The sequence below is a fragment of the Mus musculus genome, chromosome 13 (genome assembly GCF_000001635.26).
Source record: "Mus musculus strain C57BL/6J chromosome 13, GRCm38.p6 C57BL/6J".
NCBI lineage: Eukaryota > Metazoa > Chordata > Mammalia > Rodentia > Muridae > Mus > Mus musculus.
In genome coordinates this window covers 45,956,255-45,967,240 of record NC_000079.6, presented here as the reverse complement: position 1 = coordinate 45,967,240, position 10,986 = coordinate 45,956,255, and the positions used below count along the sequence as shown (strand labels likewise).

The 10,986-nt window shown below is 48.0% G+C and overlaps 1 protein-coding gene and 1 long non-coding RNA gene across 14 annotated transcripts in view; one reads left to right on the top strand and one right to left on the bottom strand.

Annotated features, from left to right (window-relative positions):
• Positions 1 to 732: 732 nt before the first annotated feature.
• On the bottom strand, positions 733 to 2,017 carry 5033430I15Rik (RIKEN cDNA 5033430I15 gene). Its single transcript, NR_167678.1, has 2 exons — positions 1,858 to 2,017; positions 733 to 1,330 (listed from the first exon to the last, which is right to left on the bottom strand). It is a non-coding gene; the product is annotated as an RIKEN cDNA 5033430I15 gene (long non-coding RNA).
• Positions 2,018 to 2,249: 232 nt separating this feature from the next.
• Atxn1 (ataxin 1) overlaps positions 2,250 to 10,986 on the top strand; it is a 415,237-nt gene continuing 406,500 nt past the window's right edge. For 4 of the 13 annotated variants that reach the window (XM_011244385.3, XM_030247210.1, XM_011244383.3 and 1 more), the window contains exons 1-2: positions 2,337 to 2,426; positions 10,666 to 10,786. The gene's annotated coding sequence lies outside the window, so the exon portion shown is untranslated. Of the gene's footprint in view, positions 2,427 to 2,615; positions 2,637 to 2,856; positions 3,668 to 3,803; positions 3,913 to 10,665; positions 10,787 to 10,986 lie in introns of those variants that run through there. The other 9 variants (NM_001199304.1, NM_009124.6, NM_001199305.1 and 6 more) reach the window with 7 other exon arrangements.

Genomic DNA, 10,986 nt, shown 5'->3' with positions numbered 1-10,986 from the left:
TGCTTGCACCAACGTAATAATTACAATATTAGGAGGTTTTTTCCCCTTGAAAATTCTCTAAATATAAGATGTCTAAAAATAGAGTGGAGGTGGATTGGACAGTTTACAGATTATGAGCTGGAATAAAAACATCTCAGTTATGCCAAAAACATGGCAACCAATATTTTCTGTTATAAAAATATTTTAGATTAAATTTGTTTTTTTTTTTATATGAAAGCTGTCTGCAAGTGAAGCGAATAACAGAAGCTTTGTCGGTTTCACAGGCCAGCCGGAACAATACCTGTAGCACAAAGCAGACGCCTTTCCCACAGGCAGCCAGCGAGCGTCTGCTCCATTTCAAAGACAGCTTTACCAAGAGGGAGCGAAAAGACACCAGTCAGTTAAGCTCTGAACTGTTAACCTTCACCTGGATAAAGCTCAGGAGGGAAAACAAAACTAGACAGAGCCCCGACAGGAAACTCAACGTTAACCGTCCACTAGAGGCTGTAATGAGACCAACAATGTCACTTTAGCATATGAAGTCTAATAATCGCGGATCCTCAAGTGAACAACACAGTTTATAGGGAGTGGGGGCGGGGGGGGGCGGTGAGAGGGAACAGTTGTAGTTCTATTTAAGCAACCGTGGATGTGTGCACGGTATTTCAAAACCTGAGAATAGATAATGTGTCCTACACCACAAACACACACACACACACACACACACACACACACACACACACACACACCACTGCATCTCTTTTATTTTATTTTATTATTATTTTTTTAATTTAACTTCTGAAGTGCCGGCTCCACAATACAGTAGTTTAAACGCGCACACGTTTCTCTTGGTGATTCTGTACGCTGCTTCAGACAGTGACTAATTGTTGGGTCATACGTAAACGGAGCCAAAAGGTCTCTCAAATCCGGCTTAGAGTCAATAAATAGTAGTGGCTTCCAGCGAGACCAAGGGATCGAGTTTCCAGACTCTCAGTTCTAAGCACCTGAAAGAGGTCAGATGCTGGCCTGACACCTACTGGTCTTCAAGAATTTTCTGCTGCAAAGAGAACGCGGCACTGAGCGACCCTCGTGGGGATGTGATGGCTCTTCTTTCGGGTGCCACACCTGTTGGCAAGGTGAACGCCTCCAGAGAAGAGTTCTTCCCTCGAGCTTACGCTTGGCTGAGGTGTAGCCGGAGGGGGCCGGGTGGGGAGTCCACGTCTGCGTTTAGCCACCGGGACAAGGTGGGTGGGGGAGCGTTCCTTCGCTTGGTTTCCCCGAGAACCACCATCGACTGACTGCTCAGTGCACAGGTTACCTCGCTTGCGATGAAATGAATGATCCACAGTTAGCCCTGAGGAGTGAGTGAGGTCGGTTACCAGGGCTAGCTAGAGCTGAGGCGTTCCATGCCCACAGCAGATTTCGAGACCAGCAGAATTTGAAAGGAGGACCGGGAGGTCGCCAGCTTGTCCAGGCAGGAAAGGTGAGGGTGCCAGTGCAAGCTGGGGAAGCCTGAGAACTTTCCCGAGTTGCAAGCCAAGGCAGCAGGCGCGGGCCTTGCCTCGGATGACGCAGGGCTGGCGGGTTGGAGGGTTAACAGTAAGGATACAATGAGTCCTCTTTAGATGCTCACCCGGGGGGCACCAAGGGCACTTCGTAATTAGAAATCAGCCGACTTCCCCGCCCCCTTGGGTATTTTACCAAGTAGGAGCCAAATCCTGACACCCGTCGCTGCGAGTCTCCCAGGTTGCCTGAGTTGCACCCTGCACTCACCCTGTCCCCCTCCAACTAGGTTGCAGGGAGCCGGGGAGGCGCGCGAGCACCGATCGGTCACCACTCCAATGACCTCATCGCCCCAACTTCCCCGCCCCTTTCTCAAACCTGGAAGGCACAGTCCCCTCCGGTCGGTGTCGGGGATCCGGAGCCACAGTTGCGGAGAGACAACCCGGCCTCCCCTGGAGCGAGCGCCGCTCCAGCCCGGGTGCATAGAAGGGTTAAGGGCGCGGGCCGGCAGCCGCGCCGTGCGCTCGCCGTGCTCTGTGCGGCTCGCCGGGCCGCCTGCCAGAGGGTGCCTCCCCCCCCCCTCCCCCCCCATGAAGTCGGATCCTTGAGCTGCGGCGGCGGCAGCCAACTGCTCCATATTTGGCTTCTATTACACATTTACATACTGGAGCGAGCGAGCGAGCGCGAGAGAGAGCGCGAGGGAGGGAGGGCGGGCGGAGGGAGGAGGGAGGGGAGGGGGGAGGAGGAGGAGGAGGAGGAGAGAGCAGAGTATACCGCAGACATCATTTCTACTACAGTGGAGGAGCCGTACAGGACCTGTTTCACTGCAGGGGGATCCAAAACAAGCCCTGTGGAGCCGCAGCTAGAGCTACAGCAGCCGCAGGACACTGTGTCTCTCCCTCTGTTACCCCTTCCCCACGCAACCCCAGATCCATTTACACTTTACAGTAAGTGGCTATTTTTTTTCCTCCTCTGATTCTTTCTCTCCCCCTCCCCCTTCCACCCCGATTTAGATTAAAATCACCCCCTCCCGCACCCCAATCTGCTCTCTCCGGAGAGGGGCCAAAGAACATCCAGCATACACCCCCCCTCCCCCAGTCTCAATGGGCTGCACGGAAAACAGCTGGAAGAGGAGCGAAGGAAACCGACGCGTCGTGGTGTGTGTGTGTGTGTGTGTGTGTGTGTGTGTGCAGGCGCGCGCGCGAGTGTATGTGTGACTGTGTGTACATACACTAGTGCCCGGCTCCAGCCTCCCGGCTCGGGACCCCCTCTGGGAGCAGGAGCGGCTAGCAAGGGCAGCAGATAGGGGCTGGGTGGGCGGCCGCCAGGAGAGGGGGCGCGCCCGGGCGGGGGGCGCGGGTGGGGAGAACGGCGGCGCCCCGTTTCGGCTGCTGCCGGTCCGGCGGCGGCGAGCGGATAGAGCCCGGTCCTCCTCCTTCCGTGTGGCGCAGGGGGAGGCGGCAGCCGCGGAGGGTCGCGCTGCCCTCTTCGCTCCTCTCCAGTCCCCCCTCCCGGGTGGGGGCGGTGAGCGCTGCGGGGGCTCGAGGGAGGGCTGGGCTTCCCCGCCCGGGGTCGCCTAGCTTGACAGAGGCAACCCCGAGCTTGGGGTCTCCCCGCCTAGGCCAGCCTCTCGGGGCTACGAGGGGACCAAGAGGGGACTTTGCGTGAGGCTAGGGGCGCGGAGAGGTGGCGCCTCAGGAGGCAAGGGCGCGCGGGCCATCGCAGCGCAGCGGGAGAAGACCGGCCCTAGCTGCAGCTGCCACCGCCGCCCTGTTGGTGCGGCCGCTTCCTGATCCAGAGCAGCAGCAGCAGACGCCGCCGCCACCGCCGGAGCTGGAGCCGGGAGCCCGCGAGCGCCCCAGCCCGGCCCGGCGACTCTGCCGGCGCCCGCAGCAGTAGCGGAGGAGCTGCGGGCGCTGCCCTGCGCCGGGACTGCTCTGCTGCGCGGCGGCAGAGAGGGTGAATGAAGACGGGAGGAGGGGAAGGAGGAGGTGGCGGCGGAGGAGGCGCTGCGGGGATTGGGATGTGCCCCGGAGCCCCGCGGCTCGTTCACTCGGGGCCCGAGTCGCCGCCACTGCCACTGCCAGGGCTGCCGCCGCCACCGCCGCCGCCTCCTACGTGGTTGCAGCCGAGCGCGCAGGCCGGTCCCGCAGGGGGCAGGGAAGGGGCCGGACGGGCGGAGCGAGAGGTGAGGCGGGGTCGGAGAGGAGGGAGTAAGTGCGTGTGAGTGTGTAGGTGCGTGTGTGCGTGTGTTCGCGCGCCGGGCGGGGACCAGGACCATCGCGATGGGGAGCGGGGAGTGGGGGTGGGGGTCCACGGTGGTCCCTTGGTTGACTCTGCAGCGCTTCGACCTCTCTTGAGCCGCCTCCTTCAACTCTGTGGCTTGTGCGCTTTCATTTTATTTCAGACCACGTAGAGAGCTGACTGCAAGAGGTGAAACAATTCAGGTTTTCTAGGGAGATTGAGCAAGGACCTTAGTGGTGGGGGGTGGAAGTAGGGTGCTGTATCTAGACTCTGCCAGGGGCGCGGGGGGTGGGGTGGGGGGAGGATCAGGGGTAAGAGGATGGGGTTTAGTTCGATCCCGTGGCTGTCCTGTTTTGTTTTGCTTTCTTGCTGTATAATCCTACAGATAAGAGGGCAATATAAATACTTGGGGAAGGTTGGGAAATTGCTGAAGAGTAGTAAGGGCGGAAAAAAAAAAAAAGAAGCCAGTCGGAAGCTGGTTATATAATGCGCTATGTGGCTAACAAGAAAGGCAAGCTATTTTTATTTTGTTTACCGTATGTTGTGCAGTAGGAACTCCTCCAAACTGGTTCTGTCCCCGAAGAGGTTTCTTAGTTTGTCAGAGAGAGAGCCACAGGATACAATTAGTAAAATTAGAAGACCCCACACCACCTACAGAATAAAAAGTAATGCTTTAGAGTTCTCACCTCACATTCTGCCTGGTATGCAGGGGAATGTGTGTATGCCCTATGTTTCCCTGTAGCAACCTAGTAGTGTCATCTCAGTGACATTTCTGTTTTATAATGCGAGCTCTTCTTAATATTTAAACAGCACTGCTATAGATCGTAGGCAACAAGGTAGTTACATGCTGGGTATTTTTAGGCGCAGCTGGTTACTTTTTTGCAATAGTGTTTGCTAAACCGTGTCCAGCTTTATGAAGAGCCCTGCCATTCCTAGAAGCCTGGGTTAAGCCTACCCTCTGGTTTACTGATGGTGGGTGGGTAGCTAAGACAGTTTGATAGCCGAGGGTTTTTATTTTTATTTTATTTTTGAATGAAGCTTATGCCAGGGGAAGCTAGAGGTAGCCACCAGAGAGAAGAAAAAACATGCGCAAGAACTCTTGGAAAGGGATTGCACCATAACAGCTTAGCTGTGGCATTTAATCTCCTCTGATTGTCCTCTAACTGGCCACGCATCAGTCAATATTTTAGCAGCTTTGCAAATAAATTGGCTTGAACGCCACCTTCCACATAAAGCTGAGGCTGAGAAGCCTCCTGCCTGTCTGCCTCTCTCATCATAGATACTGTCTGTGGTGTTAGTTTTCTGTACACTTACTCCAGCCCTGATCACTCATGTAATTAGATCAGGTTGCCATGGCTACAGACAGTGTTCCTTGGCCCATTCAGGTGGGTTTGCCTGAACTACTCCAAGTGTTTTATGCACAGTATTTGAGCTGCCCCGAACCGGGAGGGGAGAGACTTCACTGTTTCAATTGCTGTCTTCTTTCAGTCAGGAGACACTGAATGGGGCTTCGAGCTACTTAGCTTTTCTAAAGGGAAACCAACACGCTGTTCCTACTGGGGACAGTATGTAAATGCATCTCCCCAGATAGAGAAAGGAGCCTCACAATCCTGCTGGTGTTCATTGTGAGCAGATCAACAAGTATTTGATACTTGCTAGAAACCTTTCAGAGCTGACTAAAGCAACATTTTCTTTTTCAGTCTAGAGCCTTTGGCCTGGTAGGCACTTAACCCTTTCAAGTGTGAGAGGACAGCACACCCATGCTTTATAATAGAAATTGCTGACAGTGTTGGCTGGCTTTCTAGATGGTTTACATTATGAAAAGGAGATGACTTATCTGGCAAGCCTATCTCCACTGTTACAGTTTTAAACTTTACAGTCTACATTATAAAAAAAAAAAAAAGGATACTGACAGTAGGCAGGCATTGTGAATATTATCTTCCTTAATTTGGATCTGTTGCTCCTGATCTTTGATATCTTCAGAAGTAATTGAATATATATATATTGCAGCTAAGTGAGAGATGATACAAGCCATTCTATTGCTTGGAGCTTTACACAGTAAACAGTTTGTATGATACTACGGGTATAATTTAATGAACGTCTAGAGAGCTGCACTCTAGCACTTACGTTGGGCACCACCTTAAGCCTACTAAGGACAGAAAGATTATATTATAACTGAAAAGATAACAGAAAAGTAGCCCAACATTGCTCAGACAGTCCAAATGAAGGGGAATGTTTTAGGAACTTTGAATGTGACATGATTTAGTTGTGACCCTGCCAGTCAGTTTACAGTTTTAAAGCCATGTAGCTAAATCGGTTAAAATAGAAGAGAGAAAGACATATAAAGAGACACTCACCCCCCCACACACAAATCTCTCACCTCTCCAGTGCCAAGACTGAGAAAGTTGTGCAGTTTTCTTCCCAGGGGGTTTCTCAGTTTCCCCTGGTTACTGAGTTTATGTGGTGGGCACATTACTGTGGCCTGGTCCAGTAAAAAAAAGTATCACTGGTCCAGTGAAAAAAAGTATCACTGTGGTTAAAACGAGCTATTATTTCTGAGAGGCGAGTTCATGTGAAACCAGGATCTAAAATAAGAGGACAGAAATTTTAAGTTTTATCCACACCTTGGAGGGCCTCGATTCTATTCTGCGACAGACAGAGAAACGGCTTGACTTGCAGTTAGACGTGGGCCTGTGCCTTTCAGTGTACAAATGAGCTCTTGCCAAAATAAATACGAGAAGTGTCTGTACTTGATGGAGAACTGGAAAAGGCATCGTGTCCCTTCCCCCAGCCCCCATTTCGTTTTAAGAGGGCTTGGCAAGCAGTGGTATTTTGTTAGAAATAGCATAAAGAGACTTCAGGCCTCCCAGTTAGTTGCCTTTGAGAGAAAGATTAGAGAAAGACTCTTGAGCCATCAGGTTACATATCAAATAGCAGAAGATGGCCAAAAATTCCCAGTGCCCAGAATCCCAGGAACCAGGAACGGCCAGTGTGAAGAAACAACTAAAACGTTAGTCAACACTCCTATGACTCCCAGTCTGGCTGTCCTTAAAGTTCAAGGATTCACGTTCCTTTTGTATAATGTGACTTTGTTTTCTCTCCCGTGTTGAAATGTCAAGTGGATTTTGCTCCTGCACATACCTTGTAAGACGGCTTCTCCTGCCAAATAGACTGTAGCAGTTCGCCCTGCTTCCTATTAGGAGTCAGTCAATAAATGTACTTCACCAAAACCCTGAGCAGAACTCACATAAGCAGCTGAGTGTGGGAGTGAATGTTAATTTCTCTGAACTGGAGTCATCTGAAGACTCCGAAAAGCTTAAATACTTGCATATGAAAAGAGCCTTCTCAGGAGACAGCCTGTCAGTTTTTTAGGGGCTTGGGGCTGACTGACTTTACAGGCTTAGTATTTTTTTCGGAGTGTCACACAAGTCTGAATAACTGGCTTCAGAGAGAGAGGGAGAGAGAGACAGAGACAGAGACAGAGACAGAGAGAGAGACAGAGACAGAGACAGAGACAGAGACAGAGACAGAGACAGAGACAGAGAGAGGTTTGTGCAACCTGACTGCTTCGAAGAACAGACTTTGATCCTGGTCGTCATATTTCCCACCTGATAAGATTAACTGGTGCTTTTCCTATTTTGTTAAATGTTTGTTATAGACAGAAAATTGTAGAAATGGCAATGGAGGCCACCATTTCTACCTATGCAGTTTACTCTTTCGCTTGTTGCTTAAGATGTGAATGTCAGAGTCCTCAGTAATACTATCTCAGTTGCATTTAATTTCATTTAGTACAATAAATTCACTCATCGCAATTCTGTGAGCGGTAACATGATGTGCACATAGGATGCTAGCTTTATATAATTGGAAAAAATATTGGCCGTAAGAATTGTAATTGGTTTGAGTTTTTTTTTAATAAATTCTTAAAATTACAGACGAAAAGGAATGTCGTGAGATAATTTATCTTTATTGGTAGAAACAGCGTTTTTATTTTTTCTTTCCTAATTTTATTTTTATGTTTTTTTTACTCTAATCAGCCTAATGGCATATTTTATAGTCCTTATAAACCTTAACTCTTTAGGATAATTTAGTATAAATATTTGTACTTCCTGTTATTACTACTCCCACATGAACTAAAGCATGTTTAGAGCCATAATAGACAAACAGAGCAACTCGAGTCCTCCTTTGTGTGGCCCGTTGGACGTTAGCAGCCGTGTTCCATTGCTTTTTCTATAACTCTTAATGTATGCCATTTGTGGGCTAATGAAAACGCAATGATGACCACCCTTGTGTAAACAAAAATGGTGTTCTACTCGAAAAAGCCCTTTTCAGAAAACTGGAGGTGTTAAGAAGACCTCGGGGTAGGTGGTCCCATGATTGCAGGGCTTCATCTGATCTGAGAAGGACTCAACCTGCTTCCACCGAAATGCCCTTTAAGTGCGACAGGTTTAGAGTGACTTATCAGGTGCTTTTAGTGGCGATTCCAGCTGCCAACCTGTAAGCATGTCTGCTTCTTACGGAAAGAAAAGGCATTTTCTTGCCACTGTGTATGGCAGACTTTCTCTCTTCGTGCCCTCGGCCCTGGTCCTGATGCCTGTGTTCCCTCCTGGTTTTTATACATCATCTCAGTTTCAGTTATTTGGGGCCACCTTGCTTGGTAATCTTTCACTATTAATAGTATTGTGTTTCTCGGCTTTGTGCCTTTGAGATATTAAAGATTCCAATTTTAGTGTATGCAGTGTTTTATAGTTTATTGTCTCGCTTGTTGTTTGTGTGTTTTTACAGTGAGCTCATGTAGCCTTGCCTTTAATTCTCATGTTTCTCTCTCTCTCTCTCTCTATTTCTGATGGGATATGGCAAGCAAATAACTCCTACTCTGGCTAGGATAAGAGGACAAATGCTTTTTGAAAGAAGGAGGCATGCCAGTGCTAGAGTAAATTAATATTTTACAGCATTTGCATCACATTTGACTGTTCTGTGTACTTCAGCAGAAAGGGAGGAGACTGTAATTTGGACTCTATCAAGCCTTATCTGCCAGGTGATGTGTAAATAGGACTTTGTGTACACACAAATCCGTGTACAAGCGAACCCAAGTTCCCAGCCCTTGGAGCTTCTGGGAAAGTGATTATTAAGTATTTGGAAGCTTCCTTTGAAACGTTACCAGATAAAAATCAAAACTTCCCTTGCCCTTAAAATAAGTGCTGCGTTAAGATGAAATAGAATTTTGTGAACTCCTGTTGAACTCAGCCACCGTTTGTAAACCAACAGTCCTCTTGGTGGAAAGATGGTGACGTATTTTCATTTTGTAAGGGTATGGGGGTATTCCACTTATCTTTTCTCTCTGCACATGGATTACACTCGGGAAAACCAAAGACCGATAAAGCAAACAAACAAACAAACAAACAAAACAAAAAACTACTTCTTTTGCAGAGCAGACCCAAGCACGTACTAGATCCTTAAATAAATTGAGGGTGAATGGGTTCGTTAGAAGGAAGAATACTTTGGCTACTATTCATTACTTTGCAAAGTGCTGGAAAGGAATGGAAGTTATTTTCCTTTCCAGCTAGGCTGTGCTCTTAAAAATAGCGAGTGTGTATGGTTGAAAATAATTATGACTACTGAGATGAGTTGCCACGTACCCAAGGATATTTGGCTTCCTTACCTGTTTACAGATTATTCACGTTGGAGATCATGTTCGTATTCCAGAATAGTTCCTTTCTGACACCCAATATAATTCTGGCCCTTCTCCTTCCTACTGTTACCTGGCGAGAGCTTAGGAAACCCAAACTAAATTTAAAACAGCCTAAACACATATGCAGCTCAGCTCCAGTGGATCTGACTAGAAACCAGTTTAGCATTCACTTAGTTGACTGATAATTTTTTTCCCATCCCAACAGCATGGCTGGTTCTTTTGGTGTGATCTAGTTGCTAATTGGGTACCACCAGCACTTAAGTAAATAATTTTAATGACTAAGGATAAAAAAGAATGCTAGCGGATCAGGCCCTCTTCCTCTTTTGTTTCTGTTCGCACATTGTTAATTCACAAAAGTACCTCACAAGGACCAAGGGGTCATTCATTTCTTCTTTCATTTATCCATTCATACACTCATCATATAGCGAGTGACTTAGATTCACTATTGGGGCAAACTGAAAGTGAAGACAATGCCTGTTCAACAATAAACTTATTTACAATGTATGGCTGGCCACAGACCTCACTTGGTAAGAGTGCTTGTCTACCATGCCCCATAAACTGGGCATGGTGAGATATGCCTGTATTCCCAGCACTTGGGAGTTGGAGGCAGGTAGATCCGAACTTCAGGGCCATCCTCTGCTACATAGCAAATTTGAGGTCAGCCTGGGCTACATGAGACCTTTTCTCAGAATTGGATCTTTTTTTTTTTCCTCCTTCATTTGATTTTCCACTCACTTTTGCATTAGCAAGCTAATAGCTATGTTCTGTCATGGTTGTCTTTCAAGTTGCACGTGGATAAACAGTATATATAGATTAAAATTTTAGGCTTTTGGTCCAACTGCTGTCCCCATTTCCACTTGATACTGCTTGTGAGGAATGGCTGTGGCTACTTATTGGATGCCTGAGGAAAATGACAATAGCCATCTCAAACATGGAGACCAGGGTTTTCATTTGACTGAAGGGATGGCCTAGATTTCATATGTTGGCTCCCCTGAACCCTGTGGAATAAAGCCAGACCTGTTCGGCTGAGCTGATTGCTGAGCTGTGTAACTCCTCTATAACAAAATTCAAAGTGTGACGTTCTTAAGATTTGTATTTCAGTACCTACGTCTTAAGATAGATCTTTGTTTAAAGTGGTTTATTCTCTCTCTCTCTCTCTCTCTCTCTCTCTCTCTCTCTCTCTCTCTCTCTCTCTCTCTCTTGTTTTTGGTCCTCCATCTTGTATTTCTTCTGCACTTCCTGGACCTTCATAGAAGTATCCTGCACCGTGCAACAAGTACGAGGGCGGTCGCTTCAAGCTGCAGATCTGTCTGTCATCCTTATCCAACAGTCTCTTCCTCCACTCCCTCCACAGGGAAGGGCGTCACCTGTCAGGTGAGAGTTTTACAATGTTTTTCTTTTTTCCATCTGAGGATAAAGTCTGACTTGGGATGGTTGCTCTCTAGACGTGTACTCTGTTAACTGTGAAATATAATTTCCTTTGAAACTATAGTGTATGGAAAATTGCCCAGGGGTGTGTGTGTGTGTGTGTGTGTGTGTGTGTGTGTGTGTGTGTGTGTGTGCCTCTGTGTTGT